Genomic DNA, 17,387 nt, shown 5'->3' with positions numbered 1-17,387 from the left:
TGTATATATCAACTGTCTTTTTCGAATCTGAAGATCTAGTTATCATCTTGCAGTTTAGCATTGGATTTTACATACTTGAAAATCATGAACTTCGGTTAAGCGTTGCAAAATTGGGTCACGGGGTGGAAAAACGTGTAACTTTTGTAAAACAATATTTATTTTTGGTACAATAAAGGGGTGCGTGCAGAGGAGGCTGCTCGATTGATTTGAACTGTGTGTGGAGCGAGTGCTTTTGGCAAAAATGCGCCAGAAAGAGATTCTCTTGTTTCAATAAAGGTCTTTCTGGCATGAATGATTTTTCACATTAAACAATCTGGACTACTGATATAATTGATGGGCTACCATTTAACAATCATGCATTTGCATTCAACGGGCAAGGTTCCGAAGTCTGGTGCAGGAGTACTGCATGCTCTAATTCGAAACAACAAAAATCAACGCAGTGACTATTATTGCAATTTTTCTTGAACGTCTTCAGGTCGCTCACTGAACATTCCTATGCAATACTGTTACTGCTGACGAGTTATGATGCCTTTATCGTTATCTTCCTACGAAGGAATGAAAGGCTGAGCCCTACAAAAAGACTTAAACTGGAGAAAAGAGAAGTGTGAAATAATGTTTTCCATCTGATAGCTCCAAAAGTGTGCTTTGCTCTACGAATTCTTCCCAAGGGTGTGTGCATCACAGCTGGAATTTTTTGTGAACAATTAAGACATTTTTGTCGCAGTGTAAGAAAATAGATCGACCAAACTACATCACGTCTGCTACTGCATGATAACGCACTCTGTTGATTTGAGAAACAGAACTATCCAGGAAATTGATAGGGAAGTCATCTCTCAGGCTCTTGTTCCTCTGATCGTATACTCGTAAACTTTTGTCTTTACTTCTCTTGAACGGTTAACCGTCAACGCAATTCATTTGTAGACGAAAATGCTCTTCAAATTTCACTGATTTAATGACATCGTTTCAACCAGTACGTTTCTACAGGCGTAGAATTTGAAAAGTACTTTACCATTGTAAGATTGTTTTAGATAGTGTGAAAGAATGTACTGTTGCTGATTAACTTCTCTTTGATGATTACTCTTGCGTTCAATAAACTAATGGAAAACGCAATTGAAGTATCCACTGTACTAACTTATTCAAGTAACTACAGAAACATTATGACGGCAGTCTCCCTTAATAAAGCATTAAGTGTCTGTAAGACGATTGTGCCTACTTTAACGCGAATTAGTAGGATATTACCGACTTTTGACTTCGAAGAGGTCTGTATTTACTTCCTGTCCTATACTATACTCAAGTATTATGAAAATGTGGCAGTTCATAGATAAAATTACGTATTCACAACCACAAAAAATATGTCGGCAAAAACTAAAAGTGGTATTATGAATTTTGCAGTACCATAAGGTTTTCGCTCTGACGGTAAGGGGTACTGAAAGTGGCAAGACGAATTTTGCTCGAGCGTTGTCTTACGATTCCCTTATTGAGTTTCCATCTTCCTGCTTGTAGCTCTGCTACAAAAGAATTAAAAATATGGCTTTCAAGCCCGCATCTCGTGGTCGTGCGGTAGCGTTCTCGCTTCCCACGCCCGGGTTCCCGGGTTCGATTCCCGGCGGGGTCAGGGATTTTCTCTGCCTCGTGATGGCTGGGTGTTGTGTGCTGTCCTTAGGTTAGTTAGGTTTAAGTAGTTCTAAGTTCTAAGGGACTTATGACCACAGCAGTTGAGTCCCATAGTGCTCAGAGCCATTTTATGGCTTTCAACGAGTCTCGAAAGGCGAATGAAAGCAGCTTGCACCTGGTAGGCAAGCAAGTTACCTCCTTTATTTTTTAAGTTTTTGTTTTTACTTAATTTTACTTTTTGTATTTTTTATTTTTTGTAGTGTTTAGACCTCTTCCAATTCAGGCGTTGGCCCTATCACCCATACTACCCCCAAACCTATCTAACCTAAAAAGGGAAACAAAGCTTGTGCCACCGCCACTTTAATCCTAAAGCTAACTAGGACGGTCGTGCGCCACCACTTCAGGCTCCGCCCACGAACAAAAATTAAATATGCCTCTGAACATTTTATTAAAAAAAAGAAAATGATAAAGGAAGGGGTAAAATACTTTATTATATTTTATTTGTTGTTCATTTTGTTCTTATGTTTTTATTTTTTAATTCTTTTTTGTTCTTTTTTCTCTCGGGGGTGCCCACAGCAGCCAGACGGCGGGATGTCCTGGTCGTGTTCTCGTTAAGCGAGGGTGAAACACCCTGTAATTACCGTTGATGTCTCTCATCATTCCATCACGTGCGATATATCAGTCTCTTCTCACACCCGGTACATCCCAATGATCTGGAGGGTGCGTAAACAACGACCCCAAGTAATTCGCAAAGAGCGTACCATGCGACGCTTTGCGCCGTAAAATCGTGTAGTTGCTCGTTAAATAATGCCAGTAATCTAACAACCCTGCAACGCTCTCATTAAAAAAGTATGAAAATGCCATACCCTAAATCCACACCGTGGCGTTCTGACGAGTACCTCGGAAGTAAGTGACGTCGGGATGGGCCTCGGAGCTAACGAAGAGGTGCGGCAGGTGTGTCTTACTTACTAGCCCACTAGTCCCTACGACAGATAAATCGCAACATAAGAGACGAGAGTAGTTGTATTTCCCATGTGGAACGATTTTCGTTGACTCAAAAGTATTAACTAACATCCGTATTTCACATCTCATGAGAAAATCACATTATTCAGTTGAAATGACACTGTAATATCAAGCGAATTTAGCAGGATAGTTCTGTGCCATCAAGGAAGTAACTCGTCGGTCAGAGTTGTCAAACATATTCTGCGTTGATGCCAAGTTTCAGTTATACTGTCAGGAAGGATACCAGCTGATGTGTTCTGTGAGTGACCTCGGAAGTGACTATAGCTTCGTCTCAAAGTTGTGACTGGCAAGGACGGAAATATCCTCATATTTCAATGGTTCTTATTCACATTTCTGTAACTAGGTTTAGGGACTAGAGTGTAATTACTTGTAATACATCGATGCACTGAGTGAAAACGAAACGCCATAAATTAATAACTGCGATAATTATTTGTGTTTTATTGTCTTAATCGGACCGAAACCTTGTAAGCGTATTCACCAGACACAGTTCACAATTTTGGAGCTTCTCCAGTCGTCGACTTGGCAACGTATCCTTGCTATACAATATTGTTATTGAGATCACTGTCATTGACACACCCACCAAAAGACACACATGACCTTACTTCCGTTGTCAACTTTTCTGACGGATATTCTGCCGTTGCTCGAAATGCGAAGACTTGGTGAATTCGAATATTCCATATTGCGAAAATCTCATGTTTCTATTCTTCCAGCACTAACATTCAAAAAATAGTTACAATAAGCGGGAGAAAAGCGCCTATGATACAACAATTAATAATGCAGTCATAATTAGTATAATTTGATAAACTCCAACTGTCACCTGATAATTGAGAAAAACTACTTTTTTCATCTGCACAGCTCCGCAGTATGAACTCAAGGGTTTCGTAGGGTTCCTATACTTAATTTCGTTGTGATCGTTTTCAGTGACAGTAGAGGAGGAGCAATACCATCTGACTTGAAAGATAATTTTCTAGCGGGATTTTCTTTGGCTACAGTTGCAGTAGCACAACCAGTGAGATATCAAGAATGCAAGCATTCACTCATTGCTGTTGTATAAGCTAGGGCAGAAAGAAGCAGGATTCCCACGAAGTAAACGATGAGAGACAGTGTAATTAATATATAAAGTAACCATCTCGCAAAGGTAAAATTTCCAAATCGCTGTCACTTATTAAATATGAATTGTTCAGAAAATTACAGCTATACTTAGTGAAATGAGTAGGTTAATGCAGGTCCAGTCCGTCACTATCACTGAGTTTTCAAACATTTCCCGAATAGCACTTATATATATATATATATATATATATATATATATATATATATATATGTGTGTGTGTGTGTGTGTGTGTGTGTGTGTGTGTGTGTGTGTGTGTGTGTGTGTGTGTGGTCGGATATCGAAAGACAACAGATGTTCAGGCAGTTACAGGGAGTTAAGATACAGCTAGGGCGGCAGATGAAAATTTGGCCTGACCAGGTTCGAAACCAGATTTGTGGGGTCTTTTCTTTCGGACATGTCCGAAAGAATAGACACCACACATATATGCATACACAGGGTGTTTCAGGAGGAATAGTGGACATTTTAGCAGGTGGTAGTATACATGAATTGCATAAAAATTGCATATAAATATGTCAAGTTTTATTGAGTACAGTGATACAGCTGTTAGTACGCAACCCTAAAAAACTCAAAACATAGGAAAATGAGTTTCGAAGTTGATTTTCAAAAATTCCCCACCAACTTCCATGCACTTTTGACTTCTCTTAATAAACCACGTGTAGCTCTTCTAAGGTCGACTTTGCGTTCTTTTATGAGGGCTGCGCTATTCATAATGCGAACGATCAATTCGGCTCGTGGGATTACTTTTTCTTTGTGGACTTTCAATCATCCCCACGGGCAAAAATCCTAAGGGATAAGGTCTGCGTCCCTGCTGGCCAATAAAAGTGCCCATATCTACTGATCCATCTTCCGGGAAATGTTAGGTTTGTGTGATATGTCACCTGACGACTAGAATGTGCATGAGTCCCGTGGTGCTGGAGGAACATACGCATTCTTGTAGCCAAAGGAACCTCTTCCAATAATGCCGGAAGCTCATTTTCAAGGAAGTGTAGACAACTGGGTCTTGTAAGCACCAACAAACGAAACGAAAATGCATTGAATCCAGCTGTATGTACTCAATAAAAATTGGACACATGTAATATGGCATTTTTCTGTAATTTGTCTATACTACCACCTCCTACAATACTTACTATTCCCCCTGAAACATCCTGTATAATTATTCAGGTCTCAAAGGCCCATCGAAAGATTTCAGTGTTAGACTCACGTCATCGTCCGAACCCTCGCTGGAATATAGTGTAGCTGCGAGCGAGTGGAATAATGGACAGGGATACCGGGTGTGTGGTGTGCGCCAATGATGGGAATTTGAATCGGACGAGGTGCGTGTGTAGACAAGGTCCTGCAGGGGGGGTTGACCGTTGCGTCCCGATAGTGCAATGGTCAGCGCGTCTGCCTACTATGCAGGAGGTCTACGTTCGAACCCCGGTTGGGCACAAATATTCATCTGCCACCGTTGCTGTATTTCAACGCCCTGTGACAATGTGCACGTCTCTCCTTCGATATTTAAGATGCAATTGTTTTTTGAGGAAATACAGGTGATTTGCGAACATGTCTTGCCGTAAACGTAATGGGACTTGAACAGCATCCATTCCTTAGTCATTGCTTTGTGAAGGCGCTAATCTATGTCATATACATGCGAATCAGACTGTAGCGCATATTTAGTCAAATAACTAATGGTCAGTATACAAGTATTTACGAACAGTAGAAGCAGGATTGCAGCGAGGTGATCACTTCTTAACCAAGTGCAACATAGAGTACATGTGTAGTGAGTCATTTCAGCTGCATAGCTGACGGTAATATTTGTCAAGCAATTCACTGCATAATTAATGTAATACCTTCACGATGATCTCTGTAGTCATACTGTATCATTAGCAGCTCGTGAATGGAGTGCTACGTTCGTTAAATCGATGCCGAATAAAGAAAAGCGACGACGCCACCACACTATCTTTACTTAGATAGTCAGCGCTAGATAATGTGCGCCAGCATAACGTTACTGTAAGCAGTTTGACAGCGTAACACCACCACATCCACTGACAGCCTGTACCATCATCACCACACAGTTGTTACTCACAGTGATTACAAGTTGCTGATGTTTGTCAAGAATAGCGGAAAACTCCTCACGACTGTGTAGTTCCATTTGCATTACGCCTTGGACAGAGAGAATCCTAAATAACTGTAAGAGGGTACCCATCGAAGGGAAGAGTCCACGTATTGTCTCGAGTTGATGCAGTTTGATATTAATGTAGTTCCCGATGGTTTCACACTAACGGGTTCTTTTGGCTATCGAAATACTCATATGAGAATTCCGAACGTGTAATTGCTAGAACACTCAACTACCTTAATAACACCTCATTTTGGATTGAATATGACTCGGAAAGCGACGTTAATTTGACGTTTCCGTCTCCTGACGACTTACTGAATTAAGTCTGAAGTGCACTCACAGTTGTGTTGCCTGTAGAATTAATTCTGTGAAGTGTTGTGGCAGCTGGCAGTCATTTCTGAATACACACAAGTGCAAATATCTTCACTGCTCTAGGGGAACTCGTCTTTGTTGCATTTTTTCTATACGGTAATTAGCACAATGGCATAAGTCTCATTCTGCTGAAGAACTTGATGCCCGCAACTCCTTCAATAAGAATCTGCGAGTGGTAGTAATGCATGAAAGAAAACTGACTGTTGGACAAAAGAATGGAGAGCTCCCTGCTTTTTGCGTTTCCGATAGCGCCTACGATAAGAATCTGGTGTCATATTGTACTTCAGAATCCTAAACTGTTTATTTTTCACTTCATACTAAAAAGCTATGATATGAGAAGAGGAAATGACTAACATGCTTCTCAGAAACTTTAGTTTTTTGTGTTTATTTTCCCACTTCATAGCCGGCCGCGGTGGTCTCGCGGTTCTAGGCGCGCAGTCCGGAACCGCGAGACTGCTACGGTCGCAGGTTCGAATCCTGCCTCGGGCATGGATGTGTGTGATGTCCTTAGGTTAGTTAGGTTTAAGTAGTTCTAAGTTCTAGGGGACTGATGACCACAGCTGTTAAGTCCCATAGTGCTCAGAGCCATTTGAACCCACTTCATACTAAAACAAGGACGTCGATATGAGAGGACGAAATGAAGTACACGCTTCCAAGACATAATATTTCCTTGTGTACTACTACTGCGTGCATGAAAGCTCTGCAGTTAATTTTTGTGTGTTGGATAAATTTTGATATCACCTCATATTACTTTGTGAGAAGGTTCCTATTTTTTGGGATTCAAATAGAGTGGACATTTCATCACTGGTTAATATTTTGATGACTAATGACATGATACCCGTTCCGATTGCTCCATGGCACCAGTGAGTAGAGTCTCACACTGGTTACTATAAGAACATACAGGTAGTGATGTCTTCTCACTGCAGTCAGAGCCAAGGTGATTTCTTTCTGCTTATGGCGAAGCGTCTGCTGCAGTGTCCACGCTCAGCCAACATAAACAAATCGCGGCTGCACTCGTCGCGAGCCGCGACAAGCGCGCACTGTCTCTGCTAGCGATATTATGGAGTTAATACTTCGTACTTAACGTAGTATGTAGGACATGGATTGGGTAAAAATTTAGTTTGTAGTAACTAGCCATTGCATTAAAATACTTTACAGTTATATTTGATGCAATATTTATTGTTGCTTGTCTCTCTGATGTTAATAGTATTGTTTCAGATTGTGCGTGAACACGCACACACGCACATACATGCAGTCATTGAGTCCATTGAAAGTGACGACTGCTGTCTGTTGAACAACACTCGCGCCAGTCAATTACGCAGACACACAGCGACCGAAAGGTGTCTCAGTTGTTGGCAACAAATTCCAGCTGTGATGTACACACCCTCAGGGGAAGAATTCGTAGCGCGAAACACTTTTGAAGCTACCAGTTGCAAAATATTATGTTCACGCTAGTCTTTGCTCCAGTTTACGTCTTTTGGTAGGGGTCAGCATTTCATGTATTAGGAAGTTAAGGATAAAGGCATCGTAACACGTCACCAATAACAGTACTGCACAGGAATGCTCAATGAGCGACCTGATTACGTTGAAGCAAAACTGTAGTAATAGTCACGCCATTGATTTTTGTTTTTCGAATTAGAGCATGCAGTACTCCTACACCAGATGTCTGAACCTTGCCTGTTGAATGCAAATGTCGCATGATGGTTAGATGGTAATATATCACTTATATCAGTAGTCGATACTTTCTTAATGTTGAGATTCATTCATGCCAGAAAGATCTTTGTTGAAACAAGAATATCTTTTTCTGGCGTGTTTTCCCCAAAAGCACTCGCTCCACACACAGTTCAAATATTTTTCCACGTGCGACCCAATTTTGCAACGCTTAACCGTAGTTCAAGATTTTCAAGTATGCAAAATCCAATGCTAAACTGAAAGATGATAACTAGAACTTCAAATTCGAAAACGACAGCGCCGCGCCGTGATCACCTGGGCGGCGCGTGGCGTCTGGCTGGTGCCCAGTAGCCGCTGCAGCGCGAGGAAACGCTCGAGTATAAGCTGTTCTGATCGCGACGCAGCCACGAGCTGTCCTGCGGAATTGTTACTGGAAGTATTTGTTATTTCTGGTGGGTAGACTGTGAAGCGAATTATCTTCACAGCTCAATCAGACTCTCAACCTTAGACGAGGGCCGAATAGAAAAGGAGACACAGTTGAACGCGAACGCTTGACTATAAGTTTAAAATGCACGGAGATAACCACTAGACGACAGGCTCACACAACACGACAACGTCTCGAAAGTAGACAACCATTCCTTCTGACATTTCTGCATCTTACAGTGTTGCCAGATTGTGCAGACTGCCGGACTTAGCGTTGTCAGGAGCGGTCGGTTTTATTGGCCACCTTATTTGAAGTACTCGGACTTAGTTTCTGTGGCGGCCAGCCGGCGGTCAGTTTTTATGTCTGACACTGTACATGCACAGACAAACAAATGATTACAATTTCTGAAAAAACGGGTGATTTGTTCAAGAAAAGAACCTTAAGAATTAAACAAGCAGCTATTCGGCTAAGCATTGATTGATTAAGTTGCTGGATGTCCTTTTGATGGATATCGTCCTAAATCTGTCCAACTGGCACGTTAGATCGTTAAAATCGCAAACTTTTAGGATGGCCTTGCCCACAATGCTTGAAACGGTCTCAGTTGGGGAGAGATCCGGCGACCTTGCTGGCTAAGGTAGGGTTTGGCAACCACCAAGTCAAGCGGTTTAATTTCTCGTCGTATGCGGGTGACCATTTTGCTGCAATGTAAGCCCAGGATGGCTTGCCATGAAGGGCAACAAAACGGGATATAGAATGTCGTCGACATAACGCTGTGCTGTAAGGGTGCCGCGGATGACAACCGAAGGAATCTTGCTGTGAAATGAAATGGCTCCCCAGATCATCAGTCCTTGTTGTCGTACTGTATGGCAAGTGACAGCCTGGTTGGTATCGCACTCCTGTCCAGGGCGCCTCCAGACACGTCTTCGATCGTCACCTGGGCTCAATTCGCAGCAGGTTCTCATCACTGAAGACAGTTCTACTCCAGTCAATGAGGTTCGAGGCCGAAGACGTGTCTGGAGACGCCCTCGACAGCGGTGCGATACCAACCTGGCTGTCACTTGCCATCCAGCCTGACACCAGGAATGATGGCCTGGGGTGCCATTTCATTTCATAGCAGGACCACTTTGGTTGCCATCCGTGGCAGTGATGGCCTAGAGTCCCCACCTGGGGAAGTTCGACCGCTGAGTTACAAGTCTTTTCAGTTGACGCCACACTGCCGGTTTTGATGAAATGATGAGGACAACACGACACCCAGGTCCTGAGCGGAGAAAATCTCCGACCCGGCTGGGAATCGAACCCAGGCCCGCTGCATGACGATCAGTCGAGCTGACCATTCAGTTAAGAAGGCGCACACTTACAACTCTGTACACTTTGCACGACAGATAAATGTTATTGCGGATACCACTGTGTAATAGACGTCTATGGGCTTGAACTGGACCGTTCACCCACACACCGTGCTCGACCTCCTGGTCACAATTCGACCCCAGCTCCCCGCTTCGCGACAGTCCTATCGACAAAAGAACTGAGTGACAAATCAGTTATTTGCATTCATACCACCTAAACACAGTTATTTTTCTGAAAGTCTTCGAGAGAATAATGAAGAAAAGAAGATCCAGGACTGCTTTATTAACGTTGTGACTACAATTAACAAAATATCTGTTTCTCCTTTGGTGTTTTGACACAAATTTAATTGTAGTTCGTGCCACTACCGTCGCACGTACCTATATGATAACTGATTCATATTTGCCACCATTTAATGGTTAATTTCTTTTAGAGTTTACTGGGTACATTTGCAAGGAGGAAAGCCACCCAACTAGTATGGAAAAGTCCGTTGCTTTCGCTCCAAAATTGATGTATCCATCGAACTGAGTCGCCCTCTACCATGCTTGGTGCGAAGAAGCCAACCAATCGATGGGAAGCTGCTCCATTCCAGTACAAAACTTATTTGTTAAGATGCTTTTTGAACGCCATGTGTGGGAAGTCTGTGCAGGTTTCCCCGTTTTTTCGTGAAATAAGCGATATTCTTGTCAGTCATAATGGCAACAGCATTGAGTCGTCCCCATCACATAGTTTCTTTTTTTTTTTTAAAGTAAGGAGATATGGAGGGCCATTCGATCGCCGCCTGCCGTGTTGGTCACTCGTCTCCCACCTGCCTTTGGCTGCACGATTTTGAGGTAATGTAAATGTCACAACTGCAGTAATGCGATCGATATTCCGAGCAGCTGGCTACTTGCTTATCTTGTCACGCTAATTGTGTTGCTTAATTTGTTTATAATCTGCGGCATCTTGTTGTATCATTAACTTCGATTTTGCGAGCTGCCCAGACGAGCAGATCTTGTTGCGCTCTTCCGCACTTGGTTCCTCCTCGTATTGTTAACGTCATTTTGCAATTTGAGTTTTAGAGAATTTATTCTCTTAATTTTTTGTGGTTTTTGTGAGCCATTACAGCAAATAAATACCTGTTTACTCTGTCTTGACTTATTGTTCAAGATCCTTTTCACTGACCTACAACTTTTCCATTGTTAGGCGGCTCGGTAATATTACTTTCTCACTGTTATGGCGTTATCGTTGTGAACGGTGGCCTAACTCAGCGATAACTTGTACTAAGAATTGAGAGAAGAGAACCAGCATTACACTCGCTCGTCGTGTATGGTCAAAGATTTAGTCTATGAAGTAGCATTGCACCTACACTCCTCGGCTCTGATCTAGAACTGGGTCACAGATTTCAAGTTTCTTTATGGAAGAATTTTTAATTTTCTAGTATTCTGTTTTCTAGCGTAAAAGGAAATCAACAAGAAAGTTTGGAAACATTTTATGTTTTAATTTAGTCACTACAGAAAAAACTGACGTTTTTACGCTTTGCATTTTTAAGGCTGATACCGTAATATCTTTATTTCTTATGTTTAGCGACTCTGCAATAGTGTTCTCTGAAGTATTAAAGTAAACGTGAGATATCTGCTCAGTTTTCGAGGCACCTTTTGACGAAGACAGTGTTAACCCACACTAGTAGAGGCAATACTAGAAATAATAATTTTAAAGAACTTAACAATTTCCTCCCCGTCTGGCAAATTACATAGCTAAAGAACAGTGCAACAATTCATAGAAAAACTTACAAATAATTTTACTGTAATTTACGAATTACAGATGTTACCAAACTTGCAACATCCAATAATTCAAAAACACTCTCTCGTGGGTTAGTTCTTACTTCAATTGACCACTGAAATGAGCAGTTCAGAATAACATCCATCAGGTCACAAAATTTGAACTAAGTATACTGTTGTTGTTGTGGTCTTCAGTCCAGAGACTGGTTTGATTCAGCTCTCCATGCTACTATATCCTGTGCAAGCTGCTTAATCTCCCAGTACCTACTGCAGCCTACATCCTTCTGAATCTGCTTAGTGTATTCACCTCTTGGTCTCCCTCTACGATTTTTACCCTCCATGCTGCCCTCCAATACTAAATTCGTGATCCCTTGATGCCGCAGAACATATCCTACCAACCGATCCCTTCTTCTAGTCAAGTTGTGCCACAAACTCCTCTTCTCCCCAATTCTGTTTAATACCTCCTCATTAGTTATGTGATCTACACATCTAATCTTCAGAATTCTTCTGTAGCACCACATTTCGGAAGCTTCTATTCTCTTCTTGTTCAAACTAGTTATCATCCACGTTTCACTTGAATACATGGCTACACTCCATACAAATACATTTAGAAACGACTTCCTGACGCTTAAATATATACTCGATGTTAACAAATTTCTCTTCTTCAGAAACGATTTCCTTGATATTGACAGTCTACATTTTATATCCTCTCCACTTCGACCATCATCAGTTATTTTGCTCCCCAAATAGCAAAACTCCTTTACTACTTTAAGTGTCTCATTTCTTAATCCAATTCCCTCAGCGTCACCCGACTTAATTCGACTACACTCCATTATCCTTGTTTTGCTTTTGTTGATGTTCATCTTGTATCCTCCTTTCAAGACACTGTCCATTCCGTTCAACTGCTCGTCGAAGTCCTTTGCTGTCTGACAGAATTACAATGTCATCGGCGAACCTTAAAGTTTTAATTTCTTCTCCATGGATTTTAATACCTACTCCGAATTTTTTTTGTTTCCTTCATTGCTTGCTCAATATACAGATTGAATAACATCGGGGAGAGGCTACAACCCTTTCTCACTCCCTTCCCAACCACTGCTTCCCTTTCATCTCCCTCGACTCTTATAAATGCCATCTAGTATACTGTATACACTCGTATATTGTGATGTTCAACCCAAGACCCGCTATCAGACTATGGGACCATATAATTACGTAATGCTGTATTGTGTTCATGGTAATGACAGTCCATTATATTCCTATTGTGGTACGAAAGGATGTGCTAATGCCCAACGGAAGTGAAAGTATATCTACAACATCTTTGCGGGGTAAGTGAGGGACATTTAAAGAAGGAAAACAATGACTTTGGGTTAATAGCAGGGATTATGTACATCTACGTAGATGTAGATGACCAGTCTGGAATTCACACTTCAGATCCTGGAAGAGGGTTCATCGAATCACTCATACTGTTCTCTACCGTTCCACTCCTGAACAGCTCGCGGGGAAAACGAACACTTACATTTTTCCGTGTAAGTTCTGATTTTTTTTATTACAGTGATCATCTCTTCCTATGTAGATAGCGTTAAAAAAACGTTTTCGCCTTTATCGGAGAAAGTTGTAGACCGCAATTTCATGTAAACGTCTCTCTGCAATCAAAAACGCCTTTGTTTTAATGATCACCACCTCAACTCACGTATCAATATCCATGACGCTCTCCCCTGTTTCGCGACAATACAAAACGAGCTGCTTTTCTTTGAACTTTTTCGATGGCTTCCGACAAGCTTACCTGGTAAGGAACGAATTTAATAACGGTACATAAATAATTTCCAACAGCATGCGACGAGACAGCATTTTCTATTTTTCTAACGCTTGAAGTGTGTGGGGGAACGTGAGCAGCAGAACAACAAAAAAGAACACGTTCCGATAAACTGTCGCGTTCAGTAAAACAGCTTTCACTACAGCGACCGGAATACTATCAGCTTCTGATTTACTGTTTGCGTAGAAGTGCCGCTATGTCAATGTCTGAAGTCTTCTGAACAGATAAAGGAGCTCGGATTTCTCTGGTGGACGTAAGCCATACACGTATCACGCCAACACAACTCCCTAGGCTATGTTGAAACTGCCAACAGTACGTGACATGACGAAGATAGTGACAAAGTTCTTCAACGTTTTTGATTAGTAATGCTTTAATGTTTCCGCAACTAACTTCCATGGTTCATATTGATGAAGGTAATTCTATGACTGCGGACACTTAACAACTGGCCAAGGTCCCCTCCCCCCAAACGCCACACCAGCCGCTACAGTAACAAACAATGGACAGAGAGTTCTAGATTAATCTAGTATAAGACTGTTTATTTTTAAGTAACATTTCTCTATATGTATGTATGTATAAACGCCTGATGAGGAACAGAACATGTTCGAAACGCGATGTATTATGTTAGATTAAACATAAAATAAAAAAAGACTGGTAGCAGAAATCGGAAATAAATAATAACCCTAGGTACAAATAAGGAAAAAGGGGGAGGGAAGATTTAAAGTTTAACATCCCTCCACGGCGACGTCAGTAGCGTGATGGAGCCCAATCTTCATCGCTACTTTGACCTCAAGGAATTTACGGAAACCATGGGACACCTAAATCTAGATGACAGGACAGGGATTTGAACAGAAGTTCTGTCAAATACGAGTCCACTGTGCTAACCACTGCGCCACCTCACTAGGTTTGAGACTCAGAGTCAGCGGAAGACCGTGTCAGAAGCCAAATAGGCTAAAGTGACAGCTGATGGACATACTTTATTGCATGCTATGCCCTCAGGTCTTTACCTGTGCTCTTGTTTCATGTTCACAGTCCGACGTGCCAAGGCTCGAGGCAAACGTCACGTCCTTATCACGGGACTTTCCACAGTTTGGCAACAGGCTACAGTGTAGACGTGACAAGAGAGCTCCAGACAATCACTGTGGGATCTTAAGCTAGACATACACGCAGGTGTAACATTCTGTGTACAGTGCAAGCAAGTGAAGTTGCCAAATGGCAACGTTACTAGTTCTCGGATTTGGAGGTCTACCAGTCAAGTAAGAGAGAAATTTGCAGCATTTACGTCTAGTGGTGAAATGCAATATTGACAATGTACTACAGATCAGTTTAGAACAAAACCGATACCTTTATGTCATAATTGGTTTTGCTTTGTCGTAAATTTCATTGACTGATTTCAAATACCATAAATGTCTGGGAATGCCTCAGGGGATCCTAAAACATTTATTACACGCTGCACAAGCTCTTAAAGCAAGAATGATGAGAAAATCGCCTATGCCGATTATTGAGTCACATGTATGTTTTCGTACATAATAGCAGTTCGGCAACTAAGTAAGTTATTTCTGTCATATCTATCTTCAATCTCTCGTTTAAGTTTACGTTCAGGGCTCTACAAATATAGCGCTAGCATCAATAATTTTCCTGAGAGTGGGAATATACCTCGGAATGAAATCTGACATTACTTCGGTACGTATGCAGTTTGGATGGAGATGATACTACACGATATGTGCTTTCGGTATTATTGTACATGGATCTATTCAACAATCTTAGTAACATTACTTAGACGAAGTATATATACAACAACGTTTCTTAAGCTTTGCTCGAAAATAGTAGCCAACTACTAGAGTAGGACCATTTCTGCAACAATCCTTATCTATTCAGATTTTGTTCGACCACTATCAAGGTATTCATATTGAAATTAATAGGCTATCACCTTGATGTATGATTTCTGTAGTTTCCATAAATTTCTATCGGCAAACGTCTGGTTGGTTCCTGCTATAATGCTACGGCCAACTATGTGTTCCATCTTGGACAAACTAGACCTGGGAGTGTACCAGTATGTATGAATGTTTTCTTGTTCTTAAACGGCAATACCATGATATCATCGACATCCTTGTAAAAGTGATCTAAGGATGAATACAGCTAGTATTACTATTACAACTGTACGCTTGTGTAGAATTGCCGACGCGGAAATATGGTGGCGCGTGGGGACCAGCAAGCAATGACTAAGAATCTAAAAAACTAAGCGATGACATATAAACACACAACAAGACTTCGGGTTATCTATTTTTCATTTCAAAGTGAAAGGGTAATAGAATACAGCTGACAAGCATCATTCCAAGCTGAAAATCGCAGCGTTGGCTCAAAAACTCTCAACAAAGAATAACGCACAAACAAAATGCGAGACGTAGCGAAGTGACCGTCAGTGGTCTAGCGTAGAAAATGTCTTGCGCCTTGTGGCAATATTGAACAGGGAAGTCAACTTGAAATTCTTGAAGAATGGGATCTCAGATGTTCATGTGAGTGAAAACACGACGGAAGTTGGTGGCTGGTGATGTAGGGTGTATTTTAGAGACTTTTAGAGGGACTCAAATTCATAAACATAGATATGATGGATACATTTTGATTGGTAATATTGAGCCGGACGCAAATATACTCAACTTTTGGTAAACGCGCTCTTACTGTGTCTCCACTCTTTTCGTTGCAAGCTGCTGTTGGTAACGATTTCCATTATGAATGATGGGATGTGGGTAACCAATTTGAGTTTTGTTCATAATTCTCTATGCTTCGTAAATGAAATTGACATGCTATTATGTTCCAAACTAACCGCAAACTCGGATATCGTGACACGTTCGGAAAAGAAACGTGACTAGCTTGAGCGATTCTCATTGGCTACCCTATACTATTACCCAATTGGCTACGACCAACGAAAATGAATCGCCAACAGCAACACGGGACGGATGAGGCGCTGACTGCGTAAGCGCACGTTAGCCTTGCTTTGGAACCGTCCCCAAGTTCTCAGAAACTCTGAAGCATCCTGTTAGCTCTTAAGGCCGTGCTGTCTTTTTTTCTGAGTGCATTACTCAGCAAATGACACGCCAGTTGAAGAGGCCCTGACTGTATACCATCACAATCCTCTCAGAGTATGTTTATACAATAGATCCATATTTACCAATCATACACTACCGATCGCTCGTTGAAAGATTTGTACCTGAAGACAGGAAAGTTGCAGAAGTCACCAGAACCCAAGAAAAGGAATAGGAGTAACTGGCTGAATTACAGACCCATATCGCTAACGTCGATTTGCAGCATGGTTTTGGAACATGTGCCGTGTTCGAAAATTATGAGTTATCTCGAAGAGAACGATTTATTGACAAACAGCCAACATGGGTTGAGAAAATACTGTTCTTGCGAAACACAGCTAGCTCTTCATTCTCAAGAAGTAATGAGTGCTATGGACACGGGATGTAAAATTGACTTCATATTTTTGGATTTCCAGAAGTCTTTTTGACACCATACCTCACAAGCGACTTCTAATCACATTGTGTGCATGTGGACTGTTGTCTCAGTTGTGTTATTGGATTCTTGATTTCCTATCAGAAGTGTCGGAGTTCATAGTAATTGACGGAAAGTTATAGGGTAAAACACAAGTAACATCCGGCGTTCCACAAGGTGGCTTTATAGGCCCTTTGCTGTTCCTGATCTACATAAACGATTTAGGAAACAATCTGAGTAACACTCTTAGATTGTTTGCAGATGACGCTGTCTTATAAAGTCATCAGACGAGCAAAATAAACTGCAAAACGATTTAGAAAATATATCTGCCTAGTACGAATGTTCAAATGTGTGTGAAATCTTATGGGACTTAACTGCGAAGGTCATCAGTCCCTAAGCTTACACACTACTGAAACTAAATTAGCCTAAGGACAAACACACACACCCATGCCTGAGGGAGGGCTCGAACCTCCGCCGGAACCAGCCGCACAGTCTATGACTGCAGCGCCTCAGACCGCTCGGCTAATCCCGCGCGGCTGCCTAGTACGAAAGATGACTCTAACTAATAGTGTAAAGTCGTCCACACGACTATCAAAACGAGGCCGTTAAATATCGGTTGCACGATAATTCACACAAATCTAAAGGCTGTAAATTCAACTAAATACTTCATTATTAAA

The 17,387-nt window shown here is 41.5% G+C and overlaps 1 protein-coding gene across 1 annotated transcript in view; it reads right to left on the bottom strand.

Annotated features, from left to right (window-relative positions):
- LOC124612746 (trypsin-1-like) overlaps window positions 1-17,387 on the bottom strand; it is a 115,408-nt gene that overhangs the window by 53,232 nt on the left and 44,789 nt on the right. The window lies entirely within an intron of this gene.

Source organism: Schistocerca americana, chromosome 1, assembly GCF_021461395.2.
Source record: "Schistocerca americana isolate TAMUIC-IGC-003095 chromosome 1, iqSchAmer2.1, whole genome shotgun sequence".
In the NCBI taxonomy this organism is placed as follows: domain Eukaryota; kingdom Metazoa; phylum Arthropoda; class Insecta; order Orthoptera; family Acrididae; genus Schistocerca; species Schistocerca americana.
This window is presented reverse-complemented; position numbering and strand designations above follow the sequence as displayed.